At 36.4% G+C, this 21,658-nt stretch overlaps 1 protein-coding gene across 3 annotated transcripts in view; it reads right to left on the bottom strand.

Moving 5' to 3' along the window:
* The window catches only part of dlgap2a (discs, large (Drosophila) homolog-associated protein 2a), a 185,337-nt gene extending 177,072 nt beyond the window's left edge, over positions 1-8,265 (bottom strand). The window contains exon 1 of one of the 3 annotated variants that reach the window (XM_056264366.1): positions 7,881-8,265. The gene's annotated coding sequence lies outside the window, so the exon portion shown is untranslated. The remainder of the gene's footprint in view (positions 1-7,880) is intronic. The other 2 variants (XM_056264365.1, XM_056264368.1) reach the window with 2 other exon arrangements.
* Positions 8,266-21,658: the final 13,393 nt, after the last annotated feature.

Below are 21,658 nucleotides of genomic sequence, written 5' to 3'. Positions count from 1 at the left end.
ATAAGATTTTGTTATTACTACAGCAACTACATGTAACGTGTAATAAGATGTGTAAACTGTTACCATTATATCCATCGGTATGCAAATACTGTGTGCTATTAATGGACTCCAGATCATAATAAAAACGGTCTTTAGTGGACTGCAATTACAACAATTTAAGTGTTGCATTCTAAGCCAGCGGGCTAACGGTCAGATAATTGGTATATTATCAACTCGTTAAGCTCAGAGCTTGTTAAACCCCATGAAATCGATTGACAAGCACAGATTTCCTTAAATTGTTGATGTATTTCCTATTGAAACGAAGTTGGGATGATACATTAAAGGAGAGGTATTTTCATCATAGAAATTAAGAATAAAAATACTAGAATTAAAATTTCAATACGCCTGTGCTTCAGGGAGCCATTCTGAATTGAACTGAGAAATCTTTTTAAATTCCAATAGAATTCCTGAAATTTAATTTAATTTATTACTGGGGATGCACAGATGAATCGACCAATAATCAGTATCAGAAAGATACAGTACAACTTACAAAAATAGCTCTCTCATATAATCACTCAATCACTGTTTAAGTCATGAAAAGACATCAATAAAACAGCTTGTGTACATGTCACTTAATGTTACATTTACCTCAGGAAAGTTATCAAGTGTTTAAAGTTTGTTAGTTAGTTAACTACAAAAAAAACACTAGAGAGATTATTAACGTTATTTACAAATGAATCAATACTGAATCAAATTGTGTGTAATACGTAAATAGTAATATTTTCAGAAATTGTTATCATCTAAAGCGCAAGCATTGCAAATTCAATAGCTTATAGTAAAATAGCATTCAAAAATTCAAATAAAAAATAATTCGTAGTACAGCACAAAAGCTCAAGATATTACAACCAAAATATCTGTATCGATTAGCAGATATCTTTCTGAATAATTGGATATTGCATCTGCTCAGAAATTTTGTATCAGTGCATCCTTTATCCATTTTAACTGAGGTAGCAAAAAGGACAGGAATTTGAATGTAAGGAAGCAGAATGGAAATTAATTAAGATTTTAAAAAAAAATGATAACTGTCATTTTTTTAATAAGAAAAGCAAAGTTTATCAGGACAAACCTTGAATGTTGGCGGGCGGGCGGGCGGACGGACAAACGGACGGATGGATGGATGGATGGATGATAAACAGATGCTGTGTGTGCTGGATGTGTGACCTATATTATTTGGTCTTCTTTCCTGGAACAGAAATACTGTACATTTTAAATGTGTATACCAATATGTGAAGTACACTAGTACATAGATGTCCAAAAAGCTAGACTAAAAATGTATTGAAAGGCTCTTTATCATCAGCTGAAATACATCACAATGTATTATGCTTGCTTGTTGTAATGACTGAAAGGTCTTTCTGAGGGTAAAAGCAGTCACCTATGTGCTTTATCTATTTATACAATTACAACAGCAGCATATAATATCGAGTCGTGTGAAAGAGAAAAACTCAAAATAATAATAGCTCTTACACAGATTCATTTGAGAGTCAAAAAAGCACTCCTAATACATCAGAATATTTAATCACAGCATGTTAAGTTCAGTGATTTTCAGACAGCCGTGCTTCTGTCATGAACAAACAAAAAGTAGGGCAAATAAGCCCCCAAATCCTGATTCTGAAGTTCTGCAACATACTGAAGTCCACATTTTTGCTACATTCAACAAAGTAACACTCACTAAACTACATTGCATGCCCTCGTCAATGCCCCATCATCCTTTACTCTCTGGGTGCTGTCTGGTGGATTCACAGTGTGCCAGTGAGAGGGTGAAGAGAGTGTGGGGGGGCGTATAAGTGCCAGAGAATATATCCCACTGGTCCTCAGGGTGGGCAGCAATGAGAGTCTGAAAAATAAAACCGTAGAGGCCAAAGCCATCTATCATGTTTTATTAACTGTTTTCTAATGGCATAATTATTATGATTCTTCGAGATACAATCATTTACATGTACTGCCATAAAAACTTGATTCCAAACATTTCATTTGTTTGACATATTTTCTTCGACAGGATTGCATTTATTCAAACACGCGCTACCGTTCAAAGGTTTGGGGTCGTTAAAGTCCCTGTAAAGTCAAAATTAAGTATGTGTTTTGAGTTTGTCACACCACAGAAAAATTTGTTATTAGTCACCCAGCCAAATTTGAATGATAAAAAAGTCAGCAAGTACATAAAATAAGCTATCAAAATCTTGAAAAAATGAGCAGTAATCTCTGCTCTCAAGCGCTGGGGGCGTGTCCACTGGCTGCGCTGAAACCACGCCCACTCGCGGGAAAGCTGCCGTCGATTTGCCACACTCAACTCTACAGCCGGAATGGATGCTCGCACGGTGGGGACGCACTGCCGATGATGGCACCAGTTGTCGGCGCGACGGGAGGATGAAGGCTGAGGCGGGAGTCGGTTCGGCCCCATTCACCAGTAACAGCGGATTATCAGTGAATCCCAGACAGTTATCTCCGACGAAAGTTTATAAAACTATCCCGTGTAAAATGATCACTTACAGAGGCGGGTTTTGGCGGTGATCCTCAGCTCTCCATCAAGGTGGCTCTTCACAAAATTAATCCACTTCTTCTTGATGTAATCGTTTTTCGGAAATTTAAACAAGGACACCGATCTGTTTTGTACGTGATCCGGTGATCGCATCCAGGTAGTACGCATTTCCGTGACGAAGGCATAGCTAGTAGCTAGCAATCTGTAGGCTGTGTTACTAATAATAGTACTGACAGTAACTCGCGATTGAGCGGCACACTGATGTGAATCTGCTCTATAATATTGTTAGGAGCGGCCAGCCTCAGGGGCTCCAGTGCGTCATCAAACCCTGTTTTAGCCCCGCCCATAAAATCCGGAAAATAGCAATGGTGAAAAACTGTTTAACGGTCTAACTCCACAATTCAGTACTTCACAGTTCACAGTCTTTGTAATATGTTTTAGCAATACATTTCTAACATTTATAAAGTGTTTAGAATTTTTTTTTGAAATTGCTTTTACAGGGACTTTAATATGTGTTAATGTTTTTGAAAGAAGTCTCTAATACCTAACAAGGATCCATTTATTTGTAAAAAAAAATATATAATGGCAAAGCTGAATTTTCAGCATCATTACTCCAGTCTTCAGTGTCACATGTTCCTTCAGAAATCATTCTAATATGATGATTTCCTGCTCAAGAAACATTTCTTATTGTTATCAATGGTGAAAACAGTAGAGCTTAATATTTTTTTGGAAACCTTTTGAGAATCTTTTGTAACAATGCAAAAAAAATCCATGTTGATCAATTCAATGTAACTTTGCTGCTACAAAAAAACTACTGACCCCAAACTTTTGAATAATAGTAAATATTAAATAACTAAGACATCAGTTAAGTTAAATGCATTATATTTAACTTATGATGAAGTGCATACACGGTATGTATCATTATATTTACAAGTTTAGCGATATGCTCTTCACTGAAGTTTGAAAGCTTTTTAAAAAAACTAGGGCTGTCAAATGATTAATCACGATTAATCACATCCAAAAAAAAAGTTTTTTTTACATAATATATGTGGGTGCACTGTGTATAATTATTTTGTATATATATAAATACACACACATGCATGTATATTTAAGAAAAAAATATTACTTATATATAAAATATTTATATTTATATATAATATAAATTATATATAAATCTATATACAGTATATACATGAAAATATTTCTTAAATATATACAAGCATGTGTGTGTATTTATATATATAAAATAATTATACACAGTGCACCCACATATATTATGTAAAAAAAACTTTTATTTTGGATGTGATTAATCACGATTAATCATTTGACAGCCCTAAAAAAAAAAAAAAAAACATTTGTCTAAAAACGCCCCACTGCGACGTATGACTCGAATAGATGGAGCGCATCACATATTATCTATTACTATTTTTTTTTTTTTTTATATATAACCTGCATTCATAGTGGTATTACATAATCAGGAACATCCTGCTTGTTTAAAATGTATATACTACTTTATATTTAATCTTTAATTTCCGGGTTAAAAGATACGCGAGGTCATGTCACAGTGTTTTCAAGCTAATGCTAATGCTAGAGGGTGAATGAGAGATTTTCCTGCTTCATTAGTCACCCAGTAGGACCGAGAGATTATACACAGAAAAACAAGCTCCTGTCTCTGCACACACACATACACACACACACCCACCCACCCACACACATCTCTCTCCCTCTCTTCTCCAATGTGCACAAGGATGTGTGACTTTCCCACCCACTCTTTCACTCTGTCTCTCTGTCACCTCCTCTTCTCTCTGCATGGAAGATAAAGAGTTTGGCTTGCAGCATCTCTCAGATGCACATACAGCACATGCTGATACACACACACATGCATCTAGAGAAACACACTCCTCTGGCCCGTTCATGCACACACACACACACCAGTATGCGGTAAGTCCTAAGAAGTAGCATCGTGGCTCAGCACGTATGCAGAACCATGCGAGAATCGCAGACTCTGCTGCCTAGCTACGTCTCCATGGCAACAAGAGCAGCACAGCCCTGTGTAGCACCGTCAAATAACAGGAATGTAATGTTCGCTAGAGAGAGAGTGTAAGAGAAAGTAAGATTTAAAAAAAACTGAGATGTGTTTTTCCATTTCTATGAGAGGAACAGAACTGATTACCCGACTACTTTCATCTCTGAGTCATTGCGGGGGACAGACCTGTCCTAACCTATCCCCTCTTCCTCTCTTTTGCGCGCGCTTTCAAGCCCTCTCTTTCTTTTTCTCGCTCTTTAACTCACTTTATCACAGCACAGTTACAATAGAGTGACGTCCTTGAGGAGGCAGATTCCATCAATTCTAAGAGTGTTTTTATATTAAACGGAGCCTCAAAAAGAGCTTTCTCAGATAACATTCTGTTCCCACACCTCTCGTGTGCGTCAGAACTTCGACTCATCACCTGCTTTTGGTCAAAGTATCTTCCTCCTCTCACCATTTCTGCAGAAGAAGTCTGCGGGAGTCTGAGCGTATTTCTTTTACACCATCAAAGTGTCCTGCTGCGCTTCTGTTGTCTTAGACGCTTGATTTTAAAGGGATAAGTTCAGCCAAAAATAACAATTCTGTCATCATTTACTCACCCTCATGTCATTCCAAACCTGTTTGACTTTCTTTTTTTCTGTGGAGCTTAAAAGGAAAAATGTTGAAAAATGTACTTGCTACTCATTGCTGCGAAAGTGAATGGGGAATTGAGCCGCTGAGTTCCAAAATGGTAAAAGAGTACCATAAAGTTTCATAAAGAGACAAATTTTAACTTTATTTTAATTCTGTACAATTAAACGTAATTAGGATGCACAAATATTACAATTCTGGTCAAAACCTGACAACTGATAAATGAACGATAGTAAAACTTTATTTTGTCTAAATGACTTAAAAATAAAAATAAACTTAACCGTAAATGCTACAAGTCAAGTTACCCATCTCAACATTATACTGTACAGTATGAAAAATGGATGTGTGACATGTCACTGAGAGTGAGACACACTTATCCATTAATAATGATTTGTTTGAGGACACTGGGATGTGACAGGGAACACACACTGTGTGTGTGTGTGTGTGTGTGTGTGTGTGTGTGTGTGTGTGTGTGTGTGTGTGTGTGTGTGTGTGTGTGTGTGTGTGTGTGTGTGTGTGTGTGTGTGTGTACTAATAAACTTTTGTATACAAAGTCTGCTAATAGCCATTAGGTACTAGATATACTACAACATATATATTGTAGGGCTGTCAAATGATTAATCGTGATTAATCACATCCAAAATAAAAGTTTTTTTTTTACATAATATATGTGGGTGCACTGTGTATAATTATTTTATATATATAAATACACACACATGCTTGTATATATTTAAGAAATATTTTCATGTATATACTGTATATAGATTTATATATAATTTATATTATAAATAAATATAGATATTTTATATATAAATAATATTTTTTTCTTAAATATACATGCATGTGTGTGTATTTATATATATACAAAATAATTATACACAGTGCACCCACATATATTATGTAAAAAAAAACTTTTATTTTGGATGTGATTAATCGTGATTAATAATTTGACAGCCCTAATATATTGTAATGTATACTAAATACATTGGTAACATCAAAACTGTGTGTGGAAGAAGTGTATTTAAATCGTGAGACCAAAATATTTCAATACATACCAGTGCAAAAAAAAAAAATTCCTAATCAGTATATTTTAGTCTTGTTTTCCATTAAAAATAACTAGCTAAACATCTTTAAAATAAGATACAATTGTTTAAAAAATAAGAAAAATTGTGGAAGAAAATGATACTTGGATGATGCTTGTTTTTAAAAGTTTATTAGAATAATAATTTTATGAATATATTTAAGTATATTTTTCTTACTTGTTTAAGCCCTAAATGCAGAAAACAAAAAATAAAGAAAAATTAAATAAAAATTAAATAATAAATAATTTTAAAGCGTAATTTTAAAATGTAAGATAATAAAAAATGTAAAGAATACATTTTTAAACTAAAGTAAGTTTTTCTTGATTTAAAAACTTTTCTACTGGAAAACAATACAAAGAAATTGTCATACACTATTTTAGGAGGTTCTTTTGCTTTTGCAGTCTTTAAAGGCCTTTGAAATAACTGAAATAACTTGGCAAAAGTGATATGGAACTGTTATGCGGTCAAGACCTGCCTACTTTAGCTGTGCGTTTCCTTAAAAATAATTGCACACCTTAAAACATTTGTCAACCAATCAGATTCAAGCATTCAACAGCCCTGTATTATAATAATCTATAATCACTATAAACACACACAATGCAGTTCAGAGTAATCCAGGAATGAAAACATTGATCTGTCTTTGCCACTTGATCAAATATATGACAACTCTCACTGAGATAAGTTTGAATTCTAGTCCTCATATCTGTGTTTGAGTGACAGGACTACAGAGAATACAGAGCGTGTTTATATGTGTGTGTGGGTGCGTGAGTGTGCGTGACACCTAAAGAGAGAGGAGAGGAGGGGGAATGCACTGCAGGAGCAAGTGTTTAGACCTGCAGTGCTTCCTCTTTCATTCCCTCTCTGTCTCTCTGCTGATATATATGCTAGGACATTGACAGAAAGTGCAGTAAATTCTCTGAGGGCAATAGCCAGGAGCACACATACATACACACACACACACACACACACACACACACACAGACACACATACAATAAAAGTCCCGTTTGAGTGAGGTTCATCTCTGGTTATTAGCATAGATCCACTTAATGTGTCAGTAATGGGAGAAAAAGACTGGCTTATGAAATATCTCTCTTATTTTATACAAACTTGCACACACAAACTCAAAGATGTGCTTCACAGAGTCCATTCACCCACACACATGGATGAAGTCTTGCAGCCAGTATATTATGAATAAACTCCTCACCCACGGCTCAGAGTCTGTTACGTGACCCTGTGGAGGACAAACCTCTTTCACAAGCAAAAACTGCTTATATAAAGTCACCAAACCCACTCCCAGAATTCCCCAGAATAGGCTCACGAGTCTAAAAGCATCAGAATTTCCCATTCAAGACTGGCAGAAAGTGCAAGTATTCTACACTCCAAAAAGGGGTATGACAGGAACCTGTGGGAACAAAAAAAGCAGCACTTCCTGCTCTGCTGAAATAAATGTCATTCACACCACAAGTCCCATTTCTGAACATCTAGCGTCCCAAACAAGCTGCCCACCAACCCTACAAGTCCCGAACCTGTTCCAAATGATTATCTCTTCTGAGCAGGCGCAGGTGTTTCAGAGCTCCTGATTTCTGAACGTGAGATTAGATGAAGGGACTCACGTCTGCCTACCTGTCAGGTGACGAATGAGTCCGTTTGGCTGTGTTCAACTCGATCACAGACAGGCACACGGTCATGGGTGTGGAGAGCTCTCACTCTTTCTGTTTGACTCACTGCAGTACGCTTTGCTCTTCTGTCACACACATAGTGTCGTCCTTTCCCCTCGATCCGTCCTCTTTCATTCAGGCACTCCAAGCATGATTTTAAAAAAATGTGAAGAAAAATAAAAAAAAAAGGCAGGGAGGATGCAATGCCCTCCACAGAGAAGTAGCAGTTGGCTGAGCGAAGCGCTCTCTACTGCAGCACCACGCAGGAGACACACACACACACACACACACACACACACTCCACACACGCTCTGACTGATCTACTGAAACACAGCCACAATGAAAACCTGGAGATGGAGTCTAGGAATGGTGGCCAGGATCTTTGGTTCTCGTTTAATTTGATTTGGTTCCTCCCCTCCCATCTTTCTCTCCCTTAGACAGCTCTATAATTTTATGCCCACTCAAGACCTGTCTCACTCTTTCTTTTTGTTCTCAAATGTGACCGTTCCCTCTGAGAGCAAACCACAAGTGACATCGCTTCCATCCTAGTCCAAACATGGGCAACTTCCTAAAGTCGAGTGTCATGATAACATTCGGAAAGGGGGCGTTTTGAGGGAAGAGAGAAAGAGTTGGAGCCTGTATCTGTGCCACTGAACATGAAAGAAAAACAGCTGAACGGAGACAGGCATTTAGAACAGATTTGGTGTCCAAGGGGGCAGTTTACAGTAGTGCGGCCAGAGGCATGAAGATGACATGAATTCATAAATTATGCCTCTGTCAATACAACTTATTAAGCAATGAATCACAATTGTATTTCTTGGCATTGATACTTTAGAAGAGACAATTGATTTTTTCATTTATTAATGTGTGTATTCACGTTTTCTATGGCTCAGTGAATGAAGATGCAGGCTGTCGAAATGAATGAAAGATTCAAAATGTAATTTAAATTGTGAAATAAACAGTTTTCAAGTTTTGAACATTTTCTTTAAAAGGAAACACCATGGCAAGAAATATTTAACATTCAACTTCTCGGCCACTAGCAAAAAAATTGTGACATTTAATTTGTGACATTGATCCATTGTACAAACAGTCAGATGTTCTTGCTTCTATTGAGGCACAAGAACATTTTTATAAAATTACACAAGTTATACTATTATTTCAATACCAGCTTGTATCATTAAGCTGATAATTATTTTCATGTTATGCTGATACATTCTTGATATTAAATTCTATATTATTCTGTCTAAATAAATTTAAAAGAAAACACATAAAATGAAATTCAAAATTTTTGTGTTCATATTTAAAAAAATAAAGTGAATTTAGATATCACAATATTATAATATACAGTATGAAAAATAGATAGATTTGCTAGAGATTACATTTAACAGTGTTATTAAACTATTAGGGCTTTTAAAGATTAACTTTAAGTGAGCGTTAGATGATGGACAAATAAACAAAATGTACGGTAAAAATATGGAAAATTAGCATGTCAAATTTATCAAATATATATATATTTTTTTAAGAATCGCCCGATAGCCAATGGCCCCAATTTATCGTGCATCACTAACTTTGTGGAGTTCGATTAAATGATAATAGGTGACATACCAGATATATACAGATTAGGAGCTTTTCACTCTCAGTGTCACTCATCATTATCATGATGATAATATAAATATTAATGCAAAACAATGAATATTAATTTAAAAATATTAAAAATAGAAGCATTCTCACTGGTGGTCTCTAACTTTTAGACCCCACTGTACAGCAAATGGCTTTAAACACTGTGCAAGCTCCATTGATTCAAAACACACAAACACACTCACACAAGCAGAACCTAAAAGTGCAACATGTTCCTGGATCAGCGTATTTGTTGATCCTGGAACAACATTCCAATCAACCAATCAGATTTGAGGGATTGAAGTTTACAGTTTATGTCAAGTTTAGTCTTACAACCAGGGTCAACTGCGGTGTTAATCACCTATCATTTCCCTCTGATTTTAGGGATAACTTATGGGTAGGGTTAGGTTCAGGGGTAGGAAAGAAAAAAAAAATTCGGACAGGAATGTTGTTACAGGATCAACAAAATATGTTGACCCAAGAATACACACACACACACACACACACATTCCTCAAGGCTTCCTTTCATGATTAAAATTGAGTGACAGTTAAAGTGACTGACGTCCTGCCAATCCAGGCATGTGCTCGGGCCAAGAGACCAGCGTGTGCTGTTAACATGCAAATGTAGCAACCCAGGCCATATTTACAATCTGAATCTGCACTCTCTGCAGGCTTAACTTAACTCACTGATCCAAACTCATCCTGGGACTATAAATTATAACAGGAGGAAAAGCAGTAGATTATTTGAGTATGTGGTGTAGGGCTGGGCGATAAAACGATAACGATAATTATCGCGATATAATTTTTCTCGATAAAACGATATCAAGAGGTCGATAAATGTTCGATAATGTGTATGCGCGAAAAACGGAACGGAACAAAACTCATTTGAACCGCGCGCCACACGGACCGTTTATCCGCTCGGCTCAAAGTCCAAATGGCAGCGCGAGCTCACTAGAGCCCTCTATGACTAGAGCAGACGCGTTTGCTCTGATCGTCTCGCTCACGAGATCCAGTGAGAAGCGCTTAAGTTCAGCGAAGAACACAAATGTCCAGTTTAAATCAGTTTAAAGGCAGATGAAACACCGCTGACAAACAGGAGAAACACTGCGCAGCGAATTCAGAATCTGAATTGATACTGAATCCATTTAGCCTACCATGGATTTACTGTAACGTTAGCCTAGTAATATTAACTGCACCATGATATGTGGGATATACATATTGAATTGTATAATATTATTAATGTAGACAATGTATTAAATGACTAATGGAATACAATTACAGTATTTAATAATGTATTTAACTGTTAGGCTACTGTTTTTCATACAAATACCATAGAAACCATAAAGTTACATTTTGCCATGATAGTGAGGTGCTATAGGCTGTACCTGGCTTTATCTGTGGTTATCATGATCTAAATGCATGATACTGGATGACCAATGGTTAATTTTAATAAAACTCAAACAGTCAGAATATTACATTTTACCAAATAAAAATGTGGTCCTTAAAATAAAATAAAAACAGATGTTACTGTTTTTGTTAATGAACATAAATTTAACATAGCAGCATTAGCTTGAGTTAGGATGTAGATTTACTGTCAACTCACTGTCAAATATGCATTTCGAGACAAAACATGTAATTTGAATATTTGCAGCCTGCACTGCAAACTGTGCTGAAGAAATATTTTGTTATTTTGTTAAGGAAAAATGACAAATGTTTGAATGTTCTACCTCAGATTTTTAAAACCACAACGCTCTGGTTTATACAACTTTCACTTAGGAGCAAAAATCTGCCTTTAAACTTGAAAGAAATAAAGATTTGACATTTATCGTGATAATTATCGATATCGACTGATATAAAACAAAATATCGTGATAAATTTTTTGGGCCATATCGCCCAGCCCTAATGTGGTGTATTTCAGAGAGATGACCTGAACCAGATCAGCCACCTGCCACTAGCAGACTTACTGATTAAATATCTAAATACATCAATGATAACATTTTTATCATTGCTCTATCAAAAAGCTTCTTTGTTTATTCAATACGCATTGAAATATTTATTTAGAGCATCAACACTCATTAATAGTAAGGAGTTGTTGGACTCTGTATCAGGAGGTAGATAACAAGACCTCTACAGTTTTCACTACCATTGAAAAGTAACTGAATTGTATCATTGCATTAAGTTGAACTCAATGTAACTTGTTGCTCATTAGAGTTTAGGTAGAATAGGAGAGCTGTTTGGTAGACCAGTGTTAGTACAGGAGAAGTAGAGGACAGTTAGTAAAAAAATTCTCATTAGAAAATCCTTAGTAGACGAGTGATAAGATAGTGTCTTACCAATTTTTCAGCTGATTTTTAAAACATTCACATAATTGTTTATTAATCAAAGGGTGTTGGTGCACGCAACTGTGTCTGTCAGCGGGTGAGCATTAACAGCCCCGCCAACTCAATTCCCTGCTGAGTTAATGGCCCTCCCAATTCTCTTCACAGCCTCTGAGAACCAACCAGTTCTGTGCGCAATTCAGAAGTGAATTAAGAATTTTTTTACATTTTAATTCAATTCCTGAATCTGAATTGTATTTGAATTGGCATAGCAAATCAGAACCAGAATAGAAACACAAACTTAAACTTAAAGGAGTAGAATAAGTGTAATTTTTAATAAGAAAAAAGAAAAGTTTGTCGACAAACTTCGTATACTGGCTAGAAAGTCTTGTTTGAAAGTATTGGTTTGAAAGTTATAGGCATTATTGGCCTTATAGAATATAAGGCCAATATTGGCCTATAGACAGGCAAGGTTATTACGAACATTTAAAGGGGTACTTTACCGCTGGCAAAATGGGCTTTCAATAAAACATGGCTGCCTATACAGTAAAAAGATGGGAATTTTTTTTAAAATCGGTGCTACCCGACTAGAAAAAAACAGAGTACTGTATAGTGTCATGATTCTGCCTTAGTATCCTTGATTTTCCTAGTCGTGAGGCAGGATCATGACAGAATCATGTTTTGTGTACAAGCACATGGCCAATTGTTTGGACCATGTGCTTGTGTTGTCTCGTTACGTTACCCCGCCCCCTTGTTATCCTCGTCTCGTCATTATTGTCTAGTCAGTTTCACCTGTCCTTGTCATTAGTGTTCCCTTTATAATCCCCTTGTGTATGCTGTCCTGTGTCGGTTCATTGTTTGATGTTGTGTGATTCTCTGTGAGTATCTCTGTTGAGTATAGTTATACCCTTTGAGTATTTGCCTACTGTTTTGTCCTGAGAGAAAGTCATATTCTTTGTTTACCGTTTGTTCTAGTCTAGTTGTTCATCAGTCCTAGTCTAGTTTTGTCATTACGTTTGCTGTTCATGTTTTGCCCCCTCGTGGGTTTTGTTTTCTCTGTTTTCTGTTTATAATAAACTTCATGTCACTGCATCCTGTCTGCGCTTGGGTTCACCTTCCACCCTCATAACAGTATAGTTTATTGGGAAGAATGGATGAATTAGGAAAATGAAACCCATACGCTTTCTTTGATAATCAAAATAAAATAAAATAATTGTGGTTTATGTGCATGCAAAAAAATATTTGATCAGAATATACAGGCAATTGTATGAATGTTGTGAAGAACTTGAATGTCTGTAAAGAACAAGAAAAAACAAGATGGCGTAGTTACAGCACCTACCAGGAGGAGCAGACAGGCCAATGCTAACTAGCTAAACTCTAGCCTGGTAATAGCAAACTCTGCTACTTCGCTTTGCTTCGTAGACAGAGTCTGGAATGGCATAATTGAAAGTGTTTTCTTTCTCGTGGGAGGGCGCTTGTCTGAAGTATAAAATCATTGGTTACCCGTAAGCCAATCACATAACGTTTGGTTATGACGTGTGTTATTCGCCAGCTCAGCCGCATCGAACTTCCACTGTAAACACATGTATGATGTGAAAACGAAACCATTGAGCGAAATACCGGAGTGAACATGGCTGACCAAGTTTTGCTGCCTCCTTAACCTGATCCTCCATGAGTGCAACCAAGGGCGACACAATCACAACTATCGCCTCCCCAGTTTCTCGCTGACGATCGGTAACTTAATAGTTGATAAATTAAACTTTTCCCAAAACATGTCGGGAGTAGGGCCACAACATCACCTCCATTCAAAATGTTTAACAAACACTCTTCTTGTTCGGGCTTCAGTTTGCAAATGCCGGGAATATTCTCCACAACAGAGCGAATTGCATCCCGTGTCTCCATATCCGCGGTCGTTTTCGATTTCCCTAACCTAAAATACAATCTTAAACTCGGCGCTTAGCGTCTACGTCACGGCTCTCAGCCCGCCGTCTGTTCGTTGATTGGCCGGCTGTTTTCAGGCCGGAGGAAAACTGAAAGACATGTCGATGTCTCAGACTGAGTACAGAAGCGAACTGAAATAGAGCGGAAGTACGAAGTCTGACACAGTCAGGCTAGCTAAACTCCCTCTTTTTGATCACATTGTTTTCTCTCCTAAATAAAAGGAATATTGTTACTCATACCAGCCACAGTTTTTTCTCAATTTCATATTCAGTACAAAGTACAACTTTGTAAATTTGTCTAGTAATAATTCTAGAAACTCATTAAAATCTTTTACACATCTTTTGTAATCTATATAGAAAGAACATAAATGGAAATGGCACAAAAAAAAATAATGGCGTGCAAGAGAAATCACAAATGACCACACGGTTCCTTCACCTAGTAAAGCCAACTTTCTCCAAAGCAAGAAGTTCTATTAAAGCTGCGGTGAGTTTGTTCACCACTTATGCTTCTATCATTACTGTTGTCTCTCTTTCTAGTCGCTACACTGTACACTCAACCTTTTTCTTGGCTCGGTCTCCTGTGACAGTGTGGACCCCAGAAACAAACCTAATGATCATTTACTATATACCTACTGTTGGCTTACTTGGCTAGCATGTCTTGTGACGTGGCAGCGTAACGGGGATATTTCAGCAGAGAGGACAGAATACGAACAATAGAAAATGGAGGCCTTAGGCACAATGACAAAGAGGAAAGAATGACTTCTCCACATGAACAAGCAAGCACAGAGACAGTAGCAATTCAGTTCGGCATGTTTTAATTTCAAGGTATATTCCCCTAATGTTTAAAATGTAAAGCTTAATAACTTGTTGTATGCATCTGTAAAGACATGCTAGCCGTGTATAACCATCTGACTGCGCCTCTGTGAAAATCTGAATGAACCTGAGGCCGTGACATGCCGATGTGCTAACCTCACCTCACTAGCGCATTATTACAGTATTTGTGTATCTGCCGAACCTTTTCAGGAGCTTTGTAAACAATTCTCCTTTTTCAAATGGCAACGACGCTCTCAGCTTCAATTATTTTTCCTATTCAGACATGCAGTGATGTATAACTGCGATATCTGACATCAAGGGCTAGTTTACCAGTTTTCCCACACACACAATATGTATGGTTTAAACTAGCACTTTGCTACGAATACTGATTAGAACCAAAGAAGCTCTCTTTAAGTCTTACTTAAACACATTTATTTATTTATCTATCTATTTATTCAATTAGGGAGATATCACTCTCTCTGCTGAAAGTCACCTTAAGGAGAGGGATAAATTGAAATCCGTTCAAATTTTCTTCATGGTTAACAATGCAAGAAATTAGCAAATACAATTACTTTCAAGCACAGTTTGATTATAGGGAAATAAATGGATACTGAATACCAACATATTCACAAACTCCTATCAGGAGGCCACCTAGCTCATTCACATCTGAAAGGCCTTCGCTATATCTCAAAACCCAATCAACAACAACAAAAAATCAATGCATGAAAATTATTGTGTAAAAGTCAGTGATCCTGACTTTAGACGATGGTTTGAGGCTTTAGCTCACAAAGGGAGCTTAAGATTAATGAACATCCAACAGGATGGCTCCTCTGACTTCATTAGGGAGTCTGTGATGCAGCAAACGGCATCGTTTTATGATATTTACCCCCACATCTGGCGCCATGACAGCCTGATGGATTATGGTTAGTGTGTTTATCCTGACAGGGGACATTAAAACGAGAGTTTATTTGTTTATTTGGCACTGGTCTGAATCTTTTTTTGTGTTTGCATATGAGATCGACAGGTCTAAGGAATAATATTATTCCAGTTCACTGCAGGACTTTTCACTCTAGCTCAGTCGTGCTCAGCCTTTTTGACTCGAAAGCCCTCCATAATCCAACACAATATTCAAAGTATATACACAAATATATGCAAATATGCTATTATATTTCCGGTATTGCTGGCTGTAATTAGGACAAAGCTGCTTGTTTTTAAACTTTTTTATTGATATATTGAATCTATTAATGTGGTTAATTAATGTAAAACAGTAAATAAATTAAACATGATTTATTTTGTGATTCCAGAAGTTATGTTCTGCAATCCAAAACGGTATGTTGTTCAATAAAAACAATAGTTATTGAGGGAAAATAAAAATAAATAAATTCATTTTTGTGTGTTCATTTTTAGCTATTTAATTCTGATTAGTGATAGTGTTTTTTGATATAATAATTCATTCATTTAAAAACTTTTTTAATCAATTTAAATAAAGTTTGCTGAGGATCCATAAAAATCAACAAAACGTGTTGAAGTGTGAAATGAAAATGTAAGGTTTCCGCTATTGCATCAGCACACAACTGAAAGGCTTCCCCTTTGAAATCACTTCATATTCTAAACCCCTAGTTCCTAAAAGAAAAGAGCACTTTGTGTCTGTTCAGATAAAAATTAAAGTGACTTCAGTGTATTCTTGTAAAATGTACTAGAGTATATTGTTTTAGGACAGGATCCACACAAGACTGACATTTGATTGTAGTGAGGCAAACTCTCTAAAGTTCAGAGAGAGTATTGACCTTCATAAGTCTGCTCTGGGAAAGAGGTACGTTGAACGAATGCAAAGCAAGATACATCCTCAGTCTTGATCCTTCCTGCTTACATTTGTTCAAGCTTATTACTGCTTCTCTTGAATGATTCCAGGGATTATCGCTGAACTACACATGCCATGCATGGTTTCAAACAGAGAAAAAAATCATCTGCATTTAAATTCAACCAACGTAGTCGAGAATCTTCTACATTTATTTGGCACCACCATCTGATTTTCTGTCACCTCGGAAGACTATAGACATTTCCATACTGACTCACTATCTAGAGGTCAACAAGGATGGAAAAAGTAATAATGTTAAAGTAATTGTAGATGATTGCTTTGAGGAATCCTCACACTTAGAAGGGCTCCAGACTGAATAAAATGAAAAAAATTGCAACAATAATTTAAAAGTTGTAGTCTGGACAACTTTGTTTGTTTCGTCCAATATCATCTTGTGAAGTGCTGTTAGTTTATTACATCTTTACACAACAATAAAAGTTCTTTATATGCATCAATGGTTCCATGAAGAACCTTTAACTTCCAGGGAACCTTTCCATTGCACAAAGGGTTCTTTATAATGGAAAACGTTCTTTAGATTATTAAACCGTTCTACACACTAAGAGGAAAATGGTTATATTATTAACTGTTCACTGAAAAGTTCTTTCTGCATATTTAAGAGTGTGGGCCAGATGTACTGACGCTTTTGCGCCCACTTCAGGCGTATTTGTTTCGCAAAGTGCGCATAAAACCATGGCGAGGTATGTACGAACGGGACGCACCGAGATGAAAGCGCAGACTGCCAGTCGCGGGAACTGAAAATGGCAAAATGCGCTTTTCGTGTCATGCATATACTATGCATTCATGGGATGGTCAAGGGGAAAGTGGGAGTGTCACATAAAGAGATGGGAGGGGAAGCGTAAACTGCGCCTAATTATGTATTCCGTGTTATGTACAGAAAAACCCGGTGAAAGCGCGCCTTTATTTTGCGCTGAAAATTCTCCGCCTCTTAAAAGCAGGTGTAACTTAGGAAGCGGGTTTCCTGGCATATGCCTCCTGGTGAAATGGCAGCAGTTATCCGAGCAAGACGAAGACAAAGGCTAAGGAGACGAGCTGAAAAGATTTTTGCCACAAGAATCACACTTTTTCAGTTGAGTGAAAACGAAATCATTAAGCGTTACAGATTAAGCAGCTACGCAATATTAAATACGCGCAATTTATGGTATAGTGGGTGGGGACAGGCGCTGATTACCTCATGAACTGCAGGTTTGGTACATAACACGCACACAGCGGTTTCACATCAAGCGCTTTCTTACGCACACGCATAAAAAACACACCGCGATCGGGCATGTCGGAGAATAGCGCGCACACGCATAAAAAACACACCGCGAGCAGGCATGTGGAGAATACGCGGACACGCGCTTCACACTGTGAGCGTGCTGCGGGCACCCAAAAGATTGTTTGACTATCAATAATCCCTAACATCACTCATTTTTTAAAATTATTTTATAGGTGAAAACAGACTTAAGGAACAGGCTCCAGGGGTACCATTTAGCAGCATATATGCTCAGCATCAGGGGTGTGTGTTGTTTGGACAGACCTGCCCCCACTGCTAAAAACATCCTAAAAGAAACACTGTAACTCTTCTCATTTTAACTTTTCCGAAACATTAACCAAGATGGCCTAGTATTGTTGTTGATATGAGTCTGTGTTGTCTAGTATTTTCACCGTTTTCTTAAAGTTAACATAATCTGACTGAGGAATCTTAGACAAGTAAATATTGTTGTGGTCAAATGTAAATTAACTTGTGCCTATTTAACTTTATTCAAAAATTATTATTTAATTCTGCAATTTTCCTTCATTAGCGATTATCATCAATTTGATTACACAGATACTAATTAAACTAAACAGCTAGACAATGGCATCTCTGAATTCAATAATGGCATGCCTTTAACTGAAAATTGAATGTTTAATCTTATTATTATACATTACTGACACTATCCTCCAATTTGATACTGTTAAGTGCTTTTTTGTTACAGTATATTTTAATCTTTGATAACAGTAGGTAATAAAAATACAACGGATCATGAAAGCTCTGGTCCAATTAAAAAATATTAACAAATAGAACTCGGGACATTTTTGTTCATGTAAAATATACCTCATTGTCATGTTCTAGACTTGTTATATTTAGCTTTAAATACAAAAAATACCCCCTTAATTTTGTGGCAATTTTTTTCTCTGTGGTATCGAAAATGGTATCGAATATCGATATTTTTCAAGGTATCGTATCGAAGTTAGAAATTCTAGTATCGTGACAACACTAGCAAATGGCATTCAAATATTACACAACAAATATTATTGGTCACCTTAGGTCCAGTCGTTGAATCAAAGAGAAAAAAACTGTAAATTTGATTCATAATCAACACAATATTTGACTTTTTTCAGACAGAAACAAACATTCTTACAAAACACAGTGACATTTATAAATACAGTAGTGATATATTACAAACATAAATATGCATTCACTAAAATCAAGATCACTACAATGACAGCATTAAATGGGAACTAATGTGCTTCTGAACAACCATCTTTATTCAGCAATTCTGTCAACTAATAATAAACAGAGCAATTCCAAGAGGGTCCTCACACCATCGGTGCTCGGGCCCTAAAAATTATTTGGCTCTCAAATGTTTACATTATACTGTAGGAGCCAATGGCTCCCCAAATCATTTTCTAGTCTGGAATCCTGCTTAGATTCCTTTCGGCCTCTCCCTATTCGTCATCTTCATCACTATCCATAATGTTTCAAACCCTGGTGACCTGTGTAACATATTGCTATGCATCTGAAAGATCAAGCTTGGTTTCTATGACAACCGATACACAAATGGCCATGGTGATTGGTGATGTTATAAGCTGGTTCTTATCTAGAGATTCAGATTTGACTTTCCTGTAGTACATGAGGTTAAGCAGTTGTTGTAAAAATAAACAAATAAAGGAAAAAAGAATGAAACTGGATGAGACATCCACCGTTTTGATGAGTGCTGAACAGGTCTTATTGCCACCCAAATGGGGACGATTAAAATGTAAAGACTTAGTTGTTAATTTAAGAACAATTAATTTAAATTATTTTAAAAGGTGGACATATAATGGAAACATTTTGTACTGTATATGAATATGCTTACTTTAAGAACCCCTTTTCCCTGAGAACAGTTCAAGTTCCCACAATCCTCGCTGCCCTGAGGAGACTAATGTCCTGAGGGGGGAAAGCCCTCGGTCTATGAGAACCTGATTAAAAATATAAACCTTTAAAGTGATTTAATTAAAGAGCTGTGATGGATCATTACAGATCCTCTTTGTGTAATTTGACATTAAAGGGTTAGTTCACCCCAAAATGAAAATGCTGTCAGTAATTACTCACCCTCATGTTGTTCCAACCCCGTAAGACTTTCGTTCATCTTCGGAACACAAATTAAGATATTTTTGATTAAATCTGAGAGGTGGATCACTCCTCCATAGGCTTCTTAAGGGATTGAAACTGGCCGGCCCAAAAGTTATGAAAGACACCGTTAAAATAGTCCTAGTGACTACAGTGGATCAATCTTAAGTTTATCAAGTGGCGAGAATACTTTTTGTGCAAAAAACAACAACTTTATTCAACTATTCATTTCCTTCTCTGTTGGCCTCGAGATTTCACGTAGTGAAACTACGCAAAGCTTCTAGGTTGTACGTCAAACGCATCATCACACACATGACCAGCGTCGGCCAATAGTGAGCCTACGTGTGACGTGCAACACAGAAGTTTTGCGCAATATCACTACGGCCCACAGAGAAGGAAATGAATAGTTGAATAAAGTCATTATTTTTGTTTGTTTTTTGCGCACAAAAAGTATTCTCCCCGCTTGATAAACTTAAGATTGAGCCACTGTAGTCACTCGGACTATTTTAACGGTGTCTTTCATAACTTTTGGGCCGGCCAGTTTCGATCCCTTAAGAAGCCTATGGAGGAGTGATCCAGCTCTCAGATTTCATCGAAAATATCTTAATTTGTGTTCCGAAGATGAACGAAAGTCTTACGGGGTTGGAACAACATGAGGGTGAGTAAATACTGACAGCATTTTCATTTTGGGGTGAACTAACCCTTTAAACTGGCAAAACAAGTCTACAGCACCATCTAATGGTATTAATGGCCATCACAGGAGACAGCGGCTACCAATATTTTGCAGTCTATAAGCAAGACATCAGGGCATTCCTCTGAGGGGCTAATTTGTGCTTGTTGAATTCATGATACCCCCATGTCCTAATATTAGAAATAGCCTAAACACACATACAAACAATATCTAAACCTTTATTATTTATTAGTTTGAAACTGTTTTAATACATATTTGATTTAACAGAATAGGAAACTAAAATATGCATTAACTTCACTGATGAAACATCAGGAAAGAAACATACACTTAAAGTAGTCATTAAACCAAAATTGACGGTTATGTCAAAAATGATACATTGTTGATTATTTTCCATGAAATCCTTTAATACTGCAATTCTAATTAATAAAATATTTCAGCTGAAACCTGTTTCTGAATTGATCATTTATCAGTAATTCAAGACAGTGACCTAACAGTCAACTTGAAATTGTTCCTTTAGCACCATGAAAGACAAAACTGTTATTTACACACTGTCTATGCTTTGTTAATTATAATGTTAGCACTGTAGTTTTTGCTTGAAGTGTTTATTGGACGAAAGTCACAACATGGCCAATCATAATACAATTATAATCTTGTATCTATTTTTTAATTAACTGTGCAGCTCTAATTTACCGTATTTAGCCTATTTAACCTAGTTCAAATGTTTGGGGTGAGTAAGATTTTTAAAAGTTTTTGAAAGGAGTCTCTTAAGCTCACAAAGTCCGTAGACATAGAAGCGTAAAATTACACTTTAAAAAAATAATATAAAAATAATAATAATTTAAAATAACTGTTTTCTATTCTAATACATTTTTGAAAATATGTTCCTGTGGTGCAAAGCTGAATTTTCAGCATCATTACTCGTCTCCATGTCACATGATCCTTCAAAAATCATTATGGTGATTTTGGGTTCAAGTATTTCTTATTATTTCAATGTTGAAAACCCTTGTGCTGTTTTTTGTTTTTTTTTGGAAACCATGGTACATTTTTTTCAGGATTCTTTGATGAACAGAAAATTCAAGAGAACCGCAATTATTTGAAATAGAGACTTTTGTAACATTATAAATGTCATTTCT

This window comes from Rhinichthys klamathensis, unplaced genomic scaffold (assembly GCF_029890125.1).
Source record: "Rhinichthys klamathensis goyatoka isolate OS25496 unplaced genomic scaffold, OSU_Roscu_1.1 h1tg000220l_1, whole genome shotgun sequence".
Classification (NCBI taxonomy): Eukaryota; Metazoa; Chordata; class Actinopteri; order Cypriniformes; family Leuciscidae; genus Rhinichthys; species Rhinichthys klamathensis.
The sequence above is the reverse complement of the archived record's forward strand: the minus strand, read 5'-3'. Positions and strand labels throughout refer to the sequence as shown.